Raw genomic sequence first — 16,441 nt, forward strand, 5'->3', positions numbered from 1 at the left:
AGCAGGTATGGATTACTGCCCACCACAAAAGCAAGTCATCGAAGGGGGATTTTCTTCTTTCCTCTCAGTTACCCTTGACACTACAGCAGCAGCTGAAGGGCCTTCTCCTTGAGAAGGCACAGCAGGAATAATCCCACAAGGTCGGGCGGCAAGGCCAGAGGCCGGAGGGCAAGGAAGGTCAACACTAGGCAGGCACAACGTGGAGCTGCCGGAGCAGGCAGAAGGTCTGTTTCTGGGTCCTCCAAGCTCTGCTGCCAGAAACTTAAGATGCACTTTGGGAGACCCAGGGACGAGCCTCATGGTAACCAGCAGTAACAGACAGCTGACAGCAGCGTCTGTCCTGGGAACGGGAGCAGGAGCAGGGGGAGGAGAGGGCTCCGCACTTTGTCCCCTCTGACGTGACTGTGTGTTGTTCTGCTTGCAACAGTGCAGCCTCAATGCGCTTGTGGTTCCTTGTGCATTGAGAATCTGTGCCCAGATAGAGAGGGGAGGTGCCAGCTGAGGCAGCGCAAGGGAAGTGAGAATGCTGTCAAGGTTTTGCTCATTGCAATGCACGTGTGCACTTTTTCCAATATAGATGAAAGAAACAATGCAAAGCCACAACATAAGGTTGCACCAGGCCATTGGAAGTCCTGAACTGTGTGTTCCGCTCTGCCATGGACTTACTTGGCTTAATTTCTCTTTCACACACAGTCACAAGTCAGAGTAGATCTCCTGCTGTTGATGGAGTCACACCCTTGTACAACAGTCACAACAGGTGACCAGACCTGCTGCGTGACTCTGCGTCTTGAGTCTTACCTACTACTGTTCCTGTAATAGGGATAAAGGCCACCATGCATGTCAACTCAGGCTGAAGAGGCACTTTGGGCACTCCTTCAGGTTTGTTGTGACCCTGAGAAGGTGCTGGGGGGGGGGGTAGAGTGGTTTGTACCACCCCATACACAAACCAAGGCCTCAGACAGGAATCACCTACATATTCCTTTCCACTCTAGTCTGATGCGTGGTACTTTCTCCTCTCTGCCACTGGATTTTATCTTCCTTTTTCACTTAAACACAAATAACTGGAATTGAATTTTCCTGCCTGTGATTACATAAGGTTGCTATGGATAAGCACTTAGTAGGTTCATTCTCCCTCTCCCCTGCCACCTATTCCTTCCATCAGGTTCTTTGTTTGGCCTTGTCATCACCTCGACATTACAGTCCACTTTCCAGAATATGTGAAACTTTGGTCACAGTGACACTCGAGGCCTTCCTAACAGCTCCTACACAAGCTCATCATTGCTAGTAACAGAGAGGAGACAGTGAAGGCAGGAAGCATTGTAGCTGAGAGCCATGTTTGATCTGCCCAGTAGGAGAGGCCAGGCAGACAATAACACAGGCTTCTTGTACCAGATCATGCCAACAGTCTGTTTCATGCAAAAGTCAACTCATTCAGAAGAAAACAAAAAACATTAGCATACGTAGACAGTTGTAAAGCAGAGTAGACAGAAATATTCCTTTCTTTCCTTCCCTGACAGGGAAGCCAAAGATACACTGTTACATTAAGATTTTTTCTGCCATGAATTTGAGCCTCCTTTTTTTCCCCATCTGATTTCATTTATCTCACCATGGTTTCTGGCTGGTAGCAGAAGCAAGAATTTAATTTCAATATGATATCTGGATCTGGAACAAAACTTTCTTAGAACGCAGGAATGTTTGATTTTGTGTGTGTTTTGATTTAACCCATTATTTTGCTGCATGAATCAAATTAGAAATCTGAATACATGTCTGACAGTCCCAAAACTTAGAGCTCTGAATCCATTGCTTCATGTTTAGCAGAAAGAGAAACAGAAACCAAATAAAAGTAAGGAAAAGGGAATAAAAATTAAATTTACAAAACACTTTTCCGAGAGCAACTACTAAATTTCACAAGAATGTGCTACCTGCAGTTTTGGAATATCATCTTTCAACTTAAGATATTACAGATCCTAGTTATAAGAGTGCTAATTTCCAGGATGCAAAGCTGGGACACAACAACTTCATTCCCAATACTGCCAAGCACACTGGGATTTTTCCTTATCATTTTTATCATCCAAAGAGAGAGAAATTCTCCTTTTTCCTGAAATTAACTCTTTGCCTCTTATAAGGAAGCCCAAAGAAGCAAGTTGGCTGCCCAGAACTCAGAGGCTGCAGAAATTGAAAGAGGAAAACATGAAGCACTACCTTTTCCTTGGAATGGGCACAGGCACGGGTTATTTTGGGCACAGGTGACTTAGGATTTGAAGATCGTTGCTGGCATGCATTTCATTGCCATGCTTTTTAATTGCTTCTCTGCATGATGGATGAGGTTTTTTGTTGAAATGAGGTCACTATGTTTTACCCTTTCCTCACAAGCTGGGACTATTTGCTGTGTTGAAAAATATATTCACATCCTCTGAGCTGTGTCCTTGCACCATAAAGCAAAGCAGATTTTGGCTTCCTCCACTTGGCAATTGTAAAAGCCGGGAGCATTTGGGTATAGGCTGCAATGGTGCACAGACTGCCCTCCACTGTGCAGGCACCTCTCCCAGGCCAAAGGGGACACTGGGAAACTTTGGCCTTGAAGGTATAGGGTAATGATGTGCCTCACCAGGACCCACCTCTCACACAGCCATCCCACACTGGAGGGTAAGAGGGATCCTGAGCTCACCTCTCTTGTGCAATTTCAGGGAGAGGCAAGGGCTCTGGACCTCTGCCTCTTGGCAGCATCACAAGATAAACCTGCCACCTTTGTAATTTCTACCATTCCATTCACCCTCCACGGAGTAGCTCTGGATGTGTGCTCTAAGCCGTACTTCTCGACCTCCTCTTTCTTTTCAGTTCTCCTCATCCTCTGCACAAATAACTCCACTCTTTCAACAGCAGTCCAAGTAAAACTAAGAATTTCAAGAGAGGGAGGACACTGCTGATATGTACCCAGCCCAAAATATATCTGCCAAACTCTAGAGCCCTGAGCCAGCTGGAATGGGCAGGGTGGAAAGGGAAAGAGTCCTATGCCAATGCACTGCTCAAATCTGACTCAAGAGAAAAAAGCCTTTAATGTGACAACACAACAGGGCACCACTTCCCATTTCCACACAACCAAAGTCTCTGGACAGCTTTGATCAGCTGTAATGTGTAACGTTCAGTGTATGGTGGCTTCAGTCACTCAGCCTCCCAAGTCAGCCCTGGAAGAAAAGAAAAAACAGATACATGCATTTGCTCCTTCCCCTAATCTGAACTTGACAGCCATTTATGGCCTCCCCCAAAGACGGGCTGATCTCTTGTCCCTGACCTTTGCTGTAAACTCCAGCATTGTCATTATCTCCATTAGAGCCTCCTGAGTCTGTTCTATTGCCCTCTGAGCCTGGCACTGGCTAAGGACACACCAAACAGCACTAAGTAAGGGGCTCTGTTTACATGGCAGAGACCCAACAACTCATCAAGCCCCTTAAAAGCCACGAGAAGACATTTGAAGAAAGCAGGACTGCTGCAGTAACAACATTGTTTGTTCTGACCACTAACCCCTCTGGCTCCACAATAGCAACATGGTGAAGACATTTGATAAAAAAGTAGGACTTCAATAAAATAACTCCTGTGCTTGCCAAACACTAATCTCAGTCCCTTTGGAAGGCTCTCCCTAGAGTTCATGGTCATACCCTGACATGTAGGGTGTTCCACAGCTGGGCGCTCTCTATGCCTTGTCCCTTGTGCTCTCCAGTCCCTTGCTTTTTGGGAATTAGAGCCTGGAGAGGTCAGAAGCTCCAATCACATCAAATGAAGCTGTGGCAGACAGCCCTAAATTATTAATGTCTTTAAATACTAAGTGCACTTGGGAACCAATTCAGCCTCCAGCACACAGGCTGTGCATCAACACAGTCCCAGAGGAGTCACAAAAAAAAAGCTCACTAAGGACTGTGAAGCAGCAGTTCTGTTTGCACTGACATATTTGTCTCTCCCATGGACAGAGGATACACACAGTCATGAATCACTGTTTTTGTAAGCATGTCCACTCTTCTCTTGATGTTTCAGCCACTCCCTGTCCCTGAGAGACACAGCAGTCCTAACCAAAAGCTCCAATTTATTAACATTTAAGAAGACAGTCTTGCAACCTGTGAGAAGACTGCGAGATAACCTTTCAGTTATATGGCAAGAGAATCATACCTCCACATCTACAATTTTGCTTTAGTAAGGACTCCGATTCTGTCACTGGAAAGACTGCAATTCATTAACATAGCTCTGCTATGCACAGTTTGATATTTATCTTTAACCACATCCCTTTAAAACTAACCTTACTGACAGCTTACTTCTGTAAGCTTCCATTTTTTTATTGATTTAGTTTCATCCCCCTATGACTGCAGTGGCTTCTGCCTCTGGCTCCTCTGGCTACAGACCACTGCCACAACGGGCCTGCAGATAATAACTCTGACTCAGATGCTGTGTTTATTAACAGTTTGTTGTTTTCATGCAGCTTTATTTTTGTACCAAGAGGAACTGATGCTGATTTTTGCTCCTGTTTCAACATTTAGCAGATGCATGAAATTCTGCATATTGTAGGCAAGGGGAAGAAAGCTCTAACTTCAATTGTTTAGGATGTACATGCACAAACAACACAATCAAAGTACATGCTTCTCCTGTTTACCTCCTCCACACGTTAGTTTTTCTGCTCACTTTCTCTACTCTTCTGGGAACGTATGTCTTTCATTTCTGCTCATCTCTCTCCCACACCCATAGGCATGCACTGATTTGTTATTGCTAAGTCACTTGCGATTACAGGTCTGGATAGCTAGTTTGTTGCAGGGTTGTCCTTGGCTTGATAGGCTGCTTGCTGTTTTGTTACTACAGTGCTAAAGCCTCATTCCTCCAGTTTGCTCTCTTTCACACACACAGTCCCCTCCCCCAAACCACCACAGAATATTTATTTTGAAATGGCAAACACAAAATTGACTCGGGGTTTGCAAATAATTCAAAAGGGAATGTGGGAAAAGGGGGTTACAGGTCCTGTAAATGCAGCCTCCTTTGCCCCACCTAACTTGTCTGAATGTTTGCCATTTTTTCTGTGGTACTGGCATATAAAGCTTCAAGTGCCACAAAAGGTGCATGTCCATTTACTTTGCTTGGCTGCAGAAACTCAGGCACTGCATAAGCATCTGCAAAGCTGTTAGCTGGAGCTAGGGAAAACTGCTGGTCGTTTTTGCCTATACAGACTTTGACGATAGCTGTTACAAGTTAGATTTGGCTCTCAGCAATAGGCAACAAACACGAAGAACTGAAAACCTCTAAAAATTATTACTGATGTATTTACACTTATCAAATATAATAGCAAACCCCTCCCCTGAAATGTGTTTCAGGCCTCTTTCAAAAAAGGGGAATTTCAAAAGCAAACCTACACCTACCCTCACAGCAGACAGAATTTCCGTTCTATTTCAAAAAGTCCTGTGTATACCCCTACTGCATTCCTGTTCTTCCCCCTCCCACCAAAAAAAAATAAGGCAAACTTCTGGGCATAGCTTAAAAGCCACAAAACTTCCTCCATGTGTGTATTCTCCAGCTCCACTGCAGATATTTGGAGTTACATAAAACTGGGCAGTTAGTGCTTCTGGCAGCTGAAAAATTACAAAGTTCAGGGACTGAGGAGGGCGTAGGCCAAGCTGAAGTTTTCCAGAGAGCAATACCAGATGGTGCAGAGGAAAAAAGATTCTCTTTCGGCTCAGGAAGGTGAAGTTAGAAGCTCTGAACCTTAAAAAAATTTCAGAGAATATTCTCCATTCCCTGTTCTCTGTGAACATTGGTATTGGCAGTGCTGGTTATCAAGCAAGACTTGGACCTTAAAAAGCAATGAATGTGCCTTTTTGTATGTGTCGATGCAATGCCTTTACAGTGACACGGCAGAGAGTGACTGCTGCAGTTAACCCCTGTTAGCCAGAGCTGTGCGAGCCTTCTCCCTTATGAACCAGCAGCATGTTTCCATTTCCATTTGGACAGTTGACGCATAAGGATGAGATCAAAGTGCATCATGTAATAAACTGCAAACTACCAAACATGCTCCAAGTCAGCACAGATACAGTGGAATATGGTTTTGTGTTAGAACATCTGTTTACTGGGATGATGCTAAATTTAACTGTTAAATTTAAATTATGTCTGAAAACAGCCAACTCCAAAGATTTGGACTTAAAACTATGCAGGTAGGAAGAGTCATCCTTCTTATCTACTCTGAGTGCTAAATAGTGTGTGTGTTAGCATGTGTTGTAAGATGCTGGAATTTTTCAGTGTCAGTAGTCCCAACTGTGTTTTAAAACATCCTGCCTAGTCAGACTTAATTTTCTACCTCTGGACAAGGCTTGAAAACATGCTTTAAACTGTGACTAGCTGTGATCACACTAAGGGCAAAAGCCTTTAACCATGTGTTCGTTAACAAAGACTGCTATATTGTGTCCAGTCTTACAGCATACACTGCAAGAAAGACATTTGCAAGCTGAAGTGAAGTCCAGTGGAGTGACCCTAAAATGGTTAGGGGCTGGCATATAAGAGAGGCTGTGAGAGCTCAAATTCTTCAGCCTGGGGAAGGCTAAGGCAGGAGACTTTGTATAAGAAAAAAGAACTTTTTTATTTTAATGGAAATGCTGATAAAGAATTCAAATTTAGATGCTTTTTAGATGCTTTTTGTCTACTAGGATCTACAACTACTTACTTCACATGAGTGAAAACCAGTCATTTGATTTTTGATTCTTTTAACTATTTGATATGGAAACCAGCCCAAGTGGCCTAGGGAGGAGACGCCATATATGACACGTTACCAACTACTACAAGCAACTGATTCATATTGTATTAAGGCTGGAAATTTGTTTTAAAGACAGAATTTTCTGCACAGTGTCATCAGTTTTCAGCGAAATAGGCATGGCAAGGTCAACTCTGTTTACCTATTTACTATGAATACAACAGACGAACTTCTCTAACTCAGCACGGAATCAGTCAGCTAACTAAATAAAGTAACTACTTATGTGCAGTGCGGTCTTGGTCAAGTCACTCAAAAGCTTACCACTTAAGATTATGGTTCTGCAGCAGTCTAAATTAAACTAACAGTTGGTTTATGTGGTCCAGCTCTGGCTATGTGTTCCCATTCCTCCCTTACACCCAACGCATTGCTCATTACACTATTCACCAAGCTGTTTCCCGATCTAGGTCAACATAAAGATCACTTAACAAAAATTAACACAATCTTTTGTACAAACTAGGATCACAATAATAGCTAAAGCTATAGGTAAGAAATGACATTTAACTTCAATTTCCCTTTTAATTTTAGACAACTGCAATTTTCTTCAGATTTGGGAGCTGCGGAGATTGGGAAGTTTTGGAAAATTTGATAAAATGTTCATTCTTATATGCAACATAAGATTTAAACATGCTTTCTCTGTTATTGTCACTTCACATTTCTCAGGAAAAAGTTAAAATTAATGAAATTCAGTGAATGCTGGAAAATGTTTTCTTTATAACGAAAACATAGGCATGCCATGACAATACTTAGAATGGAAGGCAGAAAGCATTTCAGATAGTTTTTATATCTTAGAGAACATTATGTAATTTGTTACTTAGATGTCATTAGGCTATATTAAAAAAAAAAAAAAAAGACCAGACATACCAAATAAAAATTAGGAAAAAGCCCCTTTTTTCCCCGTTGTAGTACAGCTTCTAGGATCCAGGGTTCTGACCCTGTTAAGACCCTCAGTCTGGCAAGCAACTATTGCAAGCCACAGCTGCACCAAAGCTCTCTCCCTCTGTGCTGGAGCCCCCTTGCAGACTACAGTGATCTGCACAAGACAATTTTTTCCCTCTCTGTCTGGGATCTGGCAATGACCCCCTGCAACTTAACTGCTCTCCTCACCAGCCTTTTCTCCAGGCTATGTGTTGACCTGGCAAATGCTTCTAGCTGCAAGGAGATGAAAAGAAGGTAAGGAAAAAATGGGGGGAAAAAAAAACCAGCCCTGCAGATGAAAGTCTGAGGCAGTGTTTTCCTTTCCAAAGTGCTGCTACATTCCCATAAGCTTGTGGTTTCCTGCGTTCTGTTAGAGGCCTTTTTTTCTTTTTTCTTTTTATAAATCCTTCTGGTGATATCTGAAGAGGGAAAATATCCAGCACTAACAGGAGGCCTTTTGTTCTATTCGTTTCTAAGTGGACTTTAACCCAGTTACTACAGAGTGAGTCACTGTAGAAACAAATAAAATAAAAGCTCTCTGTTTTGTCCCTCTGGACAGGTCAGGGACATGTGAAGTTCTATTCTCCCTCATCTGTTTTTTTGAAAGCAGTACTAGACCTGGCATTGCACTGCAATAATAATGAACATAGTTTATGGCTGTTCTTTTTTATATGTCCTGGCAACCCCTACAGAGCTGATATTCCAATAGAGCCAGCATTTCATTAACAAAATAAATGCACAGGGGCTTATCTTTGGGTAATGAGATGAAATTAAACCAGAGAAAGGCTGGCTAACGGGGACCAGTAAGATATAAGTGTAAAACATATAGGTGAATACCTGAGCTTTTTTGGTACCTTGTCAGATCTCAAATATTTTGGTGACTCACAGCAAATAACCGCTTGTCACTGAATATGACTTTAAGATTCTCTTACTATCAGGCTGAATTTTAGGCTGAATCTGATGGTTGAATTTTGGTCATTTGTTGCAGTTCTGATTGCTATGACAAGTTATACCCTGTTACCATACATCAGTTTTAGGATAAATCATTATATATTTAGATCCCAACCACCTAAATTAAAACATCTAAGAGAAAAGGAAAAAAAAAAGGCATCTTAAGCATAGGCCTGTGATTCCCTGGGTTTACTGATCTCTGGAGGCTCTGGAAAGTCTGTGCACAGGATTGCTCCTCCTCTTCACCCCCTTCTCTCGTAAGCCTGCTTTCACTGAAAACCTTTTTAACTCTTTACTGTCCCCTTACTACTGAGCTCTGAGCACTGCCAAAACAGGTGCCTGTTGTGGCTGGCAAGTGCAGAAGCTGGCTATACGCTTGCTTTTGCCCCTCTTTTGTTCCCTCCCCTACAGCTGCTTACTCAGTTGCTTATTTAAAGCCATTGTGTTGTTTTCCAACAGCCTTCTTTTTGGTCCAGGGTACTCCACTTTGTTTGTAAAGTAGGGAACTTTAATTCTGGGAACAAGTTAGTAGGAGGAAGAAGCAGTAGTAGGAAGTACTTAGTACTCATAGAAATACATTTTTCAGCAGGGGAATGGGCCTTTGTGTAAAGGTAGGACAGTGACAAATAGCAACACTTAGGAGAGAGGATTTTGTACAAGAATATGACCATGCAGTGCTGCATAAAGAACTAAACACAGGGAAAGCCAAGACTGTTCTGGGCAATGGGTGTGAGTCAGCAAGAGTTTCACATGTGGCTAGTATTGTGCTGGGCATGGGAGGACAGAAAACACAGAGGCAGAGGACTATACTGATGCCAGAGTCGGTGTGCAGAGTCAGGACTGAGCTCAGCACCATGCCAGGCTTCCTGCTGCTCCCCTTTCTCTCTTCTATTTCCCAGCAAAATTGTCATCCTACAGCCACAGCACTCTGAGATTGTGTGCCTGGCACAAGTGGCAAATGTTCCCACACCTGCTCAGAGCTGTGTGGAAACACTGTCCTAGCCATTGAGGTTTGCTGGAGAGGTATTTTGATCATGCTTCCTTCTCCTGGTTCCATTTCTTGTGCATCTTAATGTTCCTCAACTCTGAAACAGTCCAGAAATAGTTGGTCAGCCCCTTATGCTGTGCCAGAACAGAGCTTCTTTTAGCCTTTTACTCTTAGTAAAAGAGTAAAATGCACATCAAATGAAAAGTGAATATGAACTGTTAGGCTATTGATTTCTTAACACACCATATACTGTCTGCAGGAATCTATCAGTCTACACAAGCTGCAGCAGGAGTTCAGCAAAGGCTCTGTGATCTTGGTGCTACCCAGCATCATTATTCTTACCTAACATATCCTTTGATTTATTTTGCAACAGGCATAAGAGACCAAAATATGGTCCAGGTTTAACATAATTTCAGAGCATAGGTGTCTGCATTACTCTTTCCTTGTTATAATAGCAGCAAGGGAAACACAGACATATTGTTCCCTTACCTTGTTCCTTGCTACTACAATATTGGGGTTTCACTGGGATGGTCCTCACATCACTTGGGCCAAGAGAAAAAATGCAAAAGAAATTCTCTCCCAACTAGAGACCTGGAGGGGTTTCAGAGCCTGTCAAGAGCAAGTAAAGCAGCAAATCATTCTGAAGTTCAGATGGCAGATTCTTTGGAACAGTTTCCAAGAAAATTTATGTTCATTTCTTGGCTGAACACAACTTGAAAAAGAAATTAGAATAGTGAACATGGGGAGAAATTTGCGATCAGCAGAAGTAAAACATCTGTTTTACCAGAGACAATTGAACTCCAGATGTTGTCAAAATCACATAATTCTAGAAGTGCCAACCTCTTTGTGGGTTGCTCTGAGAAAGGTCATGTCACTGAACTCTTGGTGACTGAATGGCTTTTGTACTGGAAAATCCACTGCCAGATGTGCAGTGCATGCTGGAGCTTGATGCAATTTGCTTTGCTATCTCAGGCAGAGGGAAAAAAGAGATCACAAGGAGATACCTTACTTTAGGAGAGTAAGCTGGTATCATAGATCCTGCACAAGTTGTGCTTGTTCTCATTTTTACTGAAACGTGTTGAACATGTTCATTGCTACAGAATGTTTCCTCAAGTTGTCAGTAAGGTAATCAAATACCTTTACCTCAGCCTGATTGGTTTACAGGAATGGCACTCATCAATATAAGTACAGGTTACAAATCAGAGTCAATGCTGAAACAGTCTTTATGTTCCTCTGGAGGACACTGTGCTACTGAGATAAGCATTAACCTAAGTTCTTGCTAGAGTGTTCCATGTATAGTGTAGGTAGAAGGAAAATATTTGAATCTCCTTTCAGTACAGAGTTCTTTCCCAGTTCTGAGCACTAACAACTGGGCTCCTTAGCTGTACTATCAATTCTTTTGCCTCTTAACCATTGAGTGTCTGACACCAATAAAATTATGACCACCAATTGTAGAAGCACTGTAATGCTCACATCACGTGTCATCTGTTTCCCTTCTCTGTTTCATACATAGAGCCTGTAGGCTGTGTTTGTGCATGTGACAGAGGGAGGAGAAATAAATGACACATGATTCAAGGGTTACAGTAAGACTATGTGCATTTGCTTCGGGACACAACAGCATGGCATAAATGAGTGCAGTGTGTTTGTATGACATGGAGGCACATGACTATGCACACCACTGGGCAGCTCTGTAAAGAGGTCAGTGGAACTGATTTTCTTTTGTAAAAGCTGTTCTCCCTGCCAGAATTTTCCTTTTCTGTCACAACTCTACTATTGCTTTGCAACATAAGAAGATTCTCAGTGAAATCTGTTTTCTTGACACTGCAGATACTAGGAAAGCTTAAGAATTTTCTGTGTATCATCTTATGCAGAGTCAAAATGTGCAGCAATTACATGCAGCACATTGTATAAAAACTTGATTAGAAAATGGGTTTAAGCAATAGAATATAACTCGTACCCATCTGTCATTCAAGAAGGGATGCACAAAAGACCCTGTCACTTAATTCAGTAGGGTGATCAGTGGGTCTGCCTGGGAATGTACTTATTTACAAAAGGGCACATTATGGCTTTAGAGCTTGTTGGAGTGAAACAGGCTTAAATGTGAGTGTACATATGAACCGTTCTATTTTATAACTTGTAAGTTGCTCTTTCTGATGTACTCCACCCTCCAGTGACCTTTTGCTCAGAAATTAACCTAATCCACACACTAACTGAGCTTCCCTCCTTCATCACTATCACCAACAGCTTTCTGCATATTTGCATTGAGCACAAAACTTTGGTTACTCATCTATTTTTATAACTACTGAAGTCAGTTTATGATGAGTTTTACCAGTTGCTTACAGCAGGTTGCATTGCTTACATTTAGTAGGTAGTATGGTCAGGTATGAGTTCTAAAAAGATTTTGCATCAACAAATAATAAAAAAGTGCAGAAAGCAATTTGAGCAGAGGACTTAATTTCTACTAAGACCTTTGACAGCAGATTCATTGGCTTCCAGCTGATGAGACAGACTTTCAGCTCCTTGCTGGCTTTATTCTCACATGATCTGAAGGCATTTGGATAGTGCATTTTAAACCAATTGGTTGTTTTCTCAGAGTCTACATAGAGGTCGGGGAGAAAGGGGAATATCTTTCTTGCTAATGTTAGCCAGACAATGGCAGCTTAACTGTAAAGCCCCCTAAAAGAGAATAAGCCTATTGTGTTCCCAGTGTGTTTCCCACATTTCAAAGGCCACTAAGTAGCACCAGCATCTTTGCCTCTGGGTTACTGAGAAGACAGACTCTTATGCTTATTAAATGATGGCTTTCCCTAATGATTTGAAACAAAAAAGGCACACACATACAAAACCAGAGATGTGCACATTTAAGGCTTCTCCTGCCACAAGGTCAAACACATGAAAAGACACAAAAAAAAGTTTGGCCCCAAGATACCAGAGTAGACCCACTTCCCCATCTCTCCCACACTGGCCCTTACTCTATTTTCTGCCGCAAGAGCCCTCCGTTCCTGCACAATTAAGCTCAGCACCAATGGCAATTCTGCTGCCGCTCCTTCCACTTGGCTTCACTGCTGAGAAAGGAGTTTGTTCAGCGGGGAGGTGGGCACTGCTGCCTGAATAGTCTCTGAAGCATTCATTATCTCCCACCTAATTACATGGCCAGCATAGTGGTGGTGTTGTGGGAACATTGCATCACATTAATCAGCAAGGGGATGTGCCAAGATGAAAGGGTCCCCTTGTGTCTGCTCTTGGCTGTGGAAAATGGGCAGGAGGGTGGGGGAAGGAGTGGGGTATTTATCAAGTGGCAAGTAGGGAAGGCACAGCGGGTGCACCCCAGCTTGGCCTGGCCAAGTCACCATCTTCCCAGGTCACGCTTTTGCAGAAAATACACTTTCTGTGCTTGTGCATGGTGATGGATCAATAGCTTCGGAGGCTGAAATCCTTCACCACAGCACAGGTATGAGCAAGAGCTGTAAGGCGACACACCACTCAGTTGCTCCTGGAGGGAGTGGGAGCTGATCCTCCATAGCCTGTCCTGCTCTCAGCCTGCTATGATCAGAAATAAGATCATCAGTTTGAACAGACTCAGGTTTAGATGCAACCTGGCCACAAAGCTTCACAGAAAGTCACTCCCCCCTGAAACACCCTCTACTCATGCTCTCCTCCAAGAGTCTCCGAGTCAGATGTTAAATAGTAGTTGTGATGGGCCTCCTGCATCAAAGTCAAGCTAATACACAAAAGCAAAAGTTTCATTTCCCAAAGCCTGCTGGAGAGAACACCAGTTCACCCACACAGTATACTTTTTAAATGGACTCTTGAAATCTGAGAAGCGATCTCATTTCCTCCTATCTTTGTCCCACTTGCAGGACATTTGAAAGGCTTTGTAAGGCTTTGCATAGATGCTCCTCTGTGTGTTTGGGCTGGGGGGAGGGTTGAGGCATCCACACTGTAGTTGTTTGGCACTCTGCAAAATACTGGGTCAGACTGGAATATAAAATGACTGTCTTTGGCCGAGCTGCTTACTGCTGTGAGATGCAAAGCAGCCCTCTAGAGAGAATACAGAAAAGTAACAGAAAAATGAAGACATTACAAATGCAGTTCTTTGCATTGGTTAGCCTCTTCCATTCAATTTTGATTCAGTCAGATCTCTTTAAAATCCTCCAAGGACAAGCAGCAGCTCATGCTCAACTCTCTTCCCATTTGGCTTCCTGCAGGCCTTCTGTCCCTCACAGCTTTTCTGCACTTGAACTGTGCTGCAGGTGGAATTCAATTGCTTGAAATGGAAGTGTCTTGCATCCAAACCCCATTGTTTTTGCAATGCATCTGGCTTATTAATGCAGACTATTAAAGCCACTTTGGAAGCCAATTTACTGAGATGCAGATAAGTTTATCTGCCACAAACTAGGTGTGAATGCCAGTTATTCCTGCAGTGATTGTTGCCAAGTCCTCCCACTAGTATCCCATGCTGGTTTGGGACAATTGGGGCAGCCTGCTTATCTGTGTGCCACCTGTTGTGTTGGAGTCACCCTGATCCAGTGCCACCTTTCTATTCAAATACTGTTGCCAAGTCAGGTGGTGCTCTTTGGGTTTCAGAACACAGGGAGCATCGCTTATGCGATGCTGGACGGTCCTATACTAACAGGCTTGACTTCATTGCCCTCTGGTGAGAGGAGTATATACAACAGGGCCTATCGATTTTTTTTTTTTGAGGGAGACCAAATGGGACCTGCCGAGGTTACAAGCAGCAATCAGACTGAGGAAGGGAAAACTTCCAGTTGACCTTGTTGCAAATAACATAAACTGAGTGTATGAAGAAGGAGAGAACATTTAATATAGCTCAGCTCCAGATATCATCTCTCCATCTTGGGCTAGTGTTAATGCCTAGTGTTGCTCTGGTTTGTTTACCTCTGCTTCTTGATCTTTGGGCACAAGAAAAAAAGAATAGTGACTTTGATACAGAGCATGTTTAAATCCAGCATAGGGACTGCATGGCCAAGCAGCTCTCAGTCCCACTGTCACAACCCCTGTTTCATCTGTTCCAGTGCTAGAGATCCACACTAGAAAAGAGCATCTCAGCTTAGCTTCCATATTTACCAGGTTTTAACAGAATTCTTCCTCTGCCACTTGGGCACAACATCCTTTAAACAAATTAACTTAGAGAGCTGTATATGCATTTTCTAGCTCCTCTCCTCTGCTATGTCTTTGGCTCACAAACCTACCTTGAAGACAGGACCCTTGGTACTTTATTAACCTTTCCCTCAAGTCACCAGGACAGTGGTGCTTTAGCCATCTCCTTCCCAACAGAGATCCAGAACATTCACAAGATTAAGAGCATTTTTCCAGGGCCATACTCACTAAAGACTGATAAAACCCATGGGACTGGAATCCTAACCCCAAGACAAAGCACAGTTTTACTCCTAGTAGTATTAAGGTTACTATTTGAACAAGAACTAGTTGTCTTTTTCATCTCACCTTTGCCTGACAAAAGTGAGATACTAAACTTCAATCACTGCAATGTATGCTGTGCTAAAGCCAGCAGGCTTGCCTCCTGCTTACACTAGCACCTGAACACAGGCACGAGCTTGCATGCACACTGCAGTTTGTTTTGGAAAGTGGCTTTTGACTTGTGTTTTACCACCACTGCCAGTTACTTCAGGACTTGAGCTTTGTTTTGGTCTATGAGTCAGGGCACTGGGAAGACCAAATGCAGATGTGGCAAATGAAGAGCTCTAGAAGAGGCCTAGGGTAAAAGTCAGTCCAGTTTCAATCTCCTCCACTTTCATGTACCCCTCTCACTGCCACATTTATGGTGGCTTACATGGGACACTCCTGCAGCAACTTCTGTGTAGTAAGAACTGTGCAAATCACAGCGTTTCTTCCAGTTTTGGGAATGTAACTTTGAAACAACTTTTTTCTTCCTAGACACAGCAGAAAGGTGATGGTACAAAACAACTACAGAAATTTCTTGTTTTGACACAAAATTTCATTGCTTCTGAAGAGGAAAATCAACACCACAAACATTCCCCCTTGCAGAAGAGGGAAGGAGAATGGGGTAAGTGACTGCTCCACACAAAGTTCTCCAGCCCTGAAATGAAGTATCTCCAAAGGTCTATGTGCCACTAAGGCACATCTGCAAAGCCCACGACAAATGCCAACACAGTTAAGTTCTGTTTCACAGTTTCAACCACACTCTTCATGTGACAGCTTTCTTTACAATCCCATAGTATCTCTTTCTCACCTGGAATCATCATCTCTGGTTTTTCTTTCTCCTTGTTTTGGCCTCTGGTTTCCAATGGACTGTTAACCTAGAACCTCTTTTCTCCCTTTATCTATGTTTCTGTCAACACTGTTTTACATATTCTACTACAAAAAATAAAACCAAACTTCAGCTGCATGAAAAAAGGACTCAAACTATTTGACAGTAACTGCAGCATTCATGCCTATCTCTCATGGGTGCCAAAGGTGACTGGAATTTTAGTAACTGAATAGATAGATAAGATATGGGAAGTTATTTGGTTTAGTATTTGGCTGTACCATGTTTCTAAAATACTGTGCAGCTAAAAAATGCTAAAGGTCACATGATATGTTTCTTTAGGTAAATGAAACAACTTTTTCTAAAGTGATATGCTCATTCCAGGTGCAATTATCATATTTTTAAGACTTTGCTGCAAGTTCCCGTTTAAAGGAAGGTCTTACCCAACAGCTCTGAGGTGATTTTAAGTAATTTCCCTCCCTTCACATGCCTACACTAACGCCAACAGGGCTTACAAGGAAATCCCAACAGGCAGACTGTTATTCAGTCCGTTTCTGCATTTCTA

General features: G+C 42.7%; 1 protein-coding gene and 1 long non-coding RNA gene across 11 annotated transcripts in view; one reads left to right on the top strand and one right to left on the bottom strand.

The window, feature by feature from the left end:
• RAD51B (RAD51 paralog B) overlaps positions 1-16,441 on the bottom strand; it is a 470,288-nt gene that overhangs the window by 97,713 nt on the left and 356,134 nt on the right. Inside the window, exon 12 of one of the 9 annotated variants that reach the window (XR_010431327.1) lies at positions 10,119-10,238. The exons of the other annotated variants lie outside the window; for them this stretch is intronic. The gene's annotated coding sequence lies outside the window, so the exon portion shown is untranslated. The remainder of the gene's footprint in view (positions 1-10,118; positions 10,239-16,441) is intronic. 9 annotated transcript variants of the gene reach the window in all.
• Positions 11,158-16,441, top strand: part of LOC135415907 (uncharacterized) — a 37,871-nt gene continuing 32,587 nt past the window's right edge. Inside the window, exon 1 of one of the 2 annotated variants that reach the window (XR_010431334.1) lies at positions 11,158-11,327. This is a non-coding gene — a long non-coding RNA (uncharacterized LOC135415907). The remainder of the gene's footprint in view (positions 11,328-16,441) is intronic. The other variant, XR_010431333.1, reaches the window with a different exon arrangement.

Source organism: Pseudopipra pipra, chromosome 6, assembly GCF_036250125.1.
Source record: "Pseudopipra pipra isolate bDixPip1 chromosome 6, bDixPip1.hap1, whole genome shotgun sequence".
Taxonomy (NCBI): domain Eukaryota; kingdom Metazoa; phylum Chordata; class Aves; order Passeriformes; family Pipridae; genus Pseudopipra; species Pseudopipra pipra.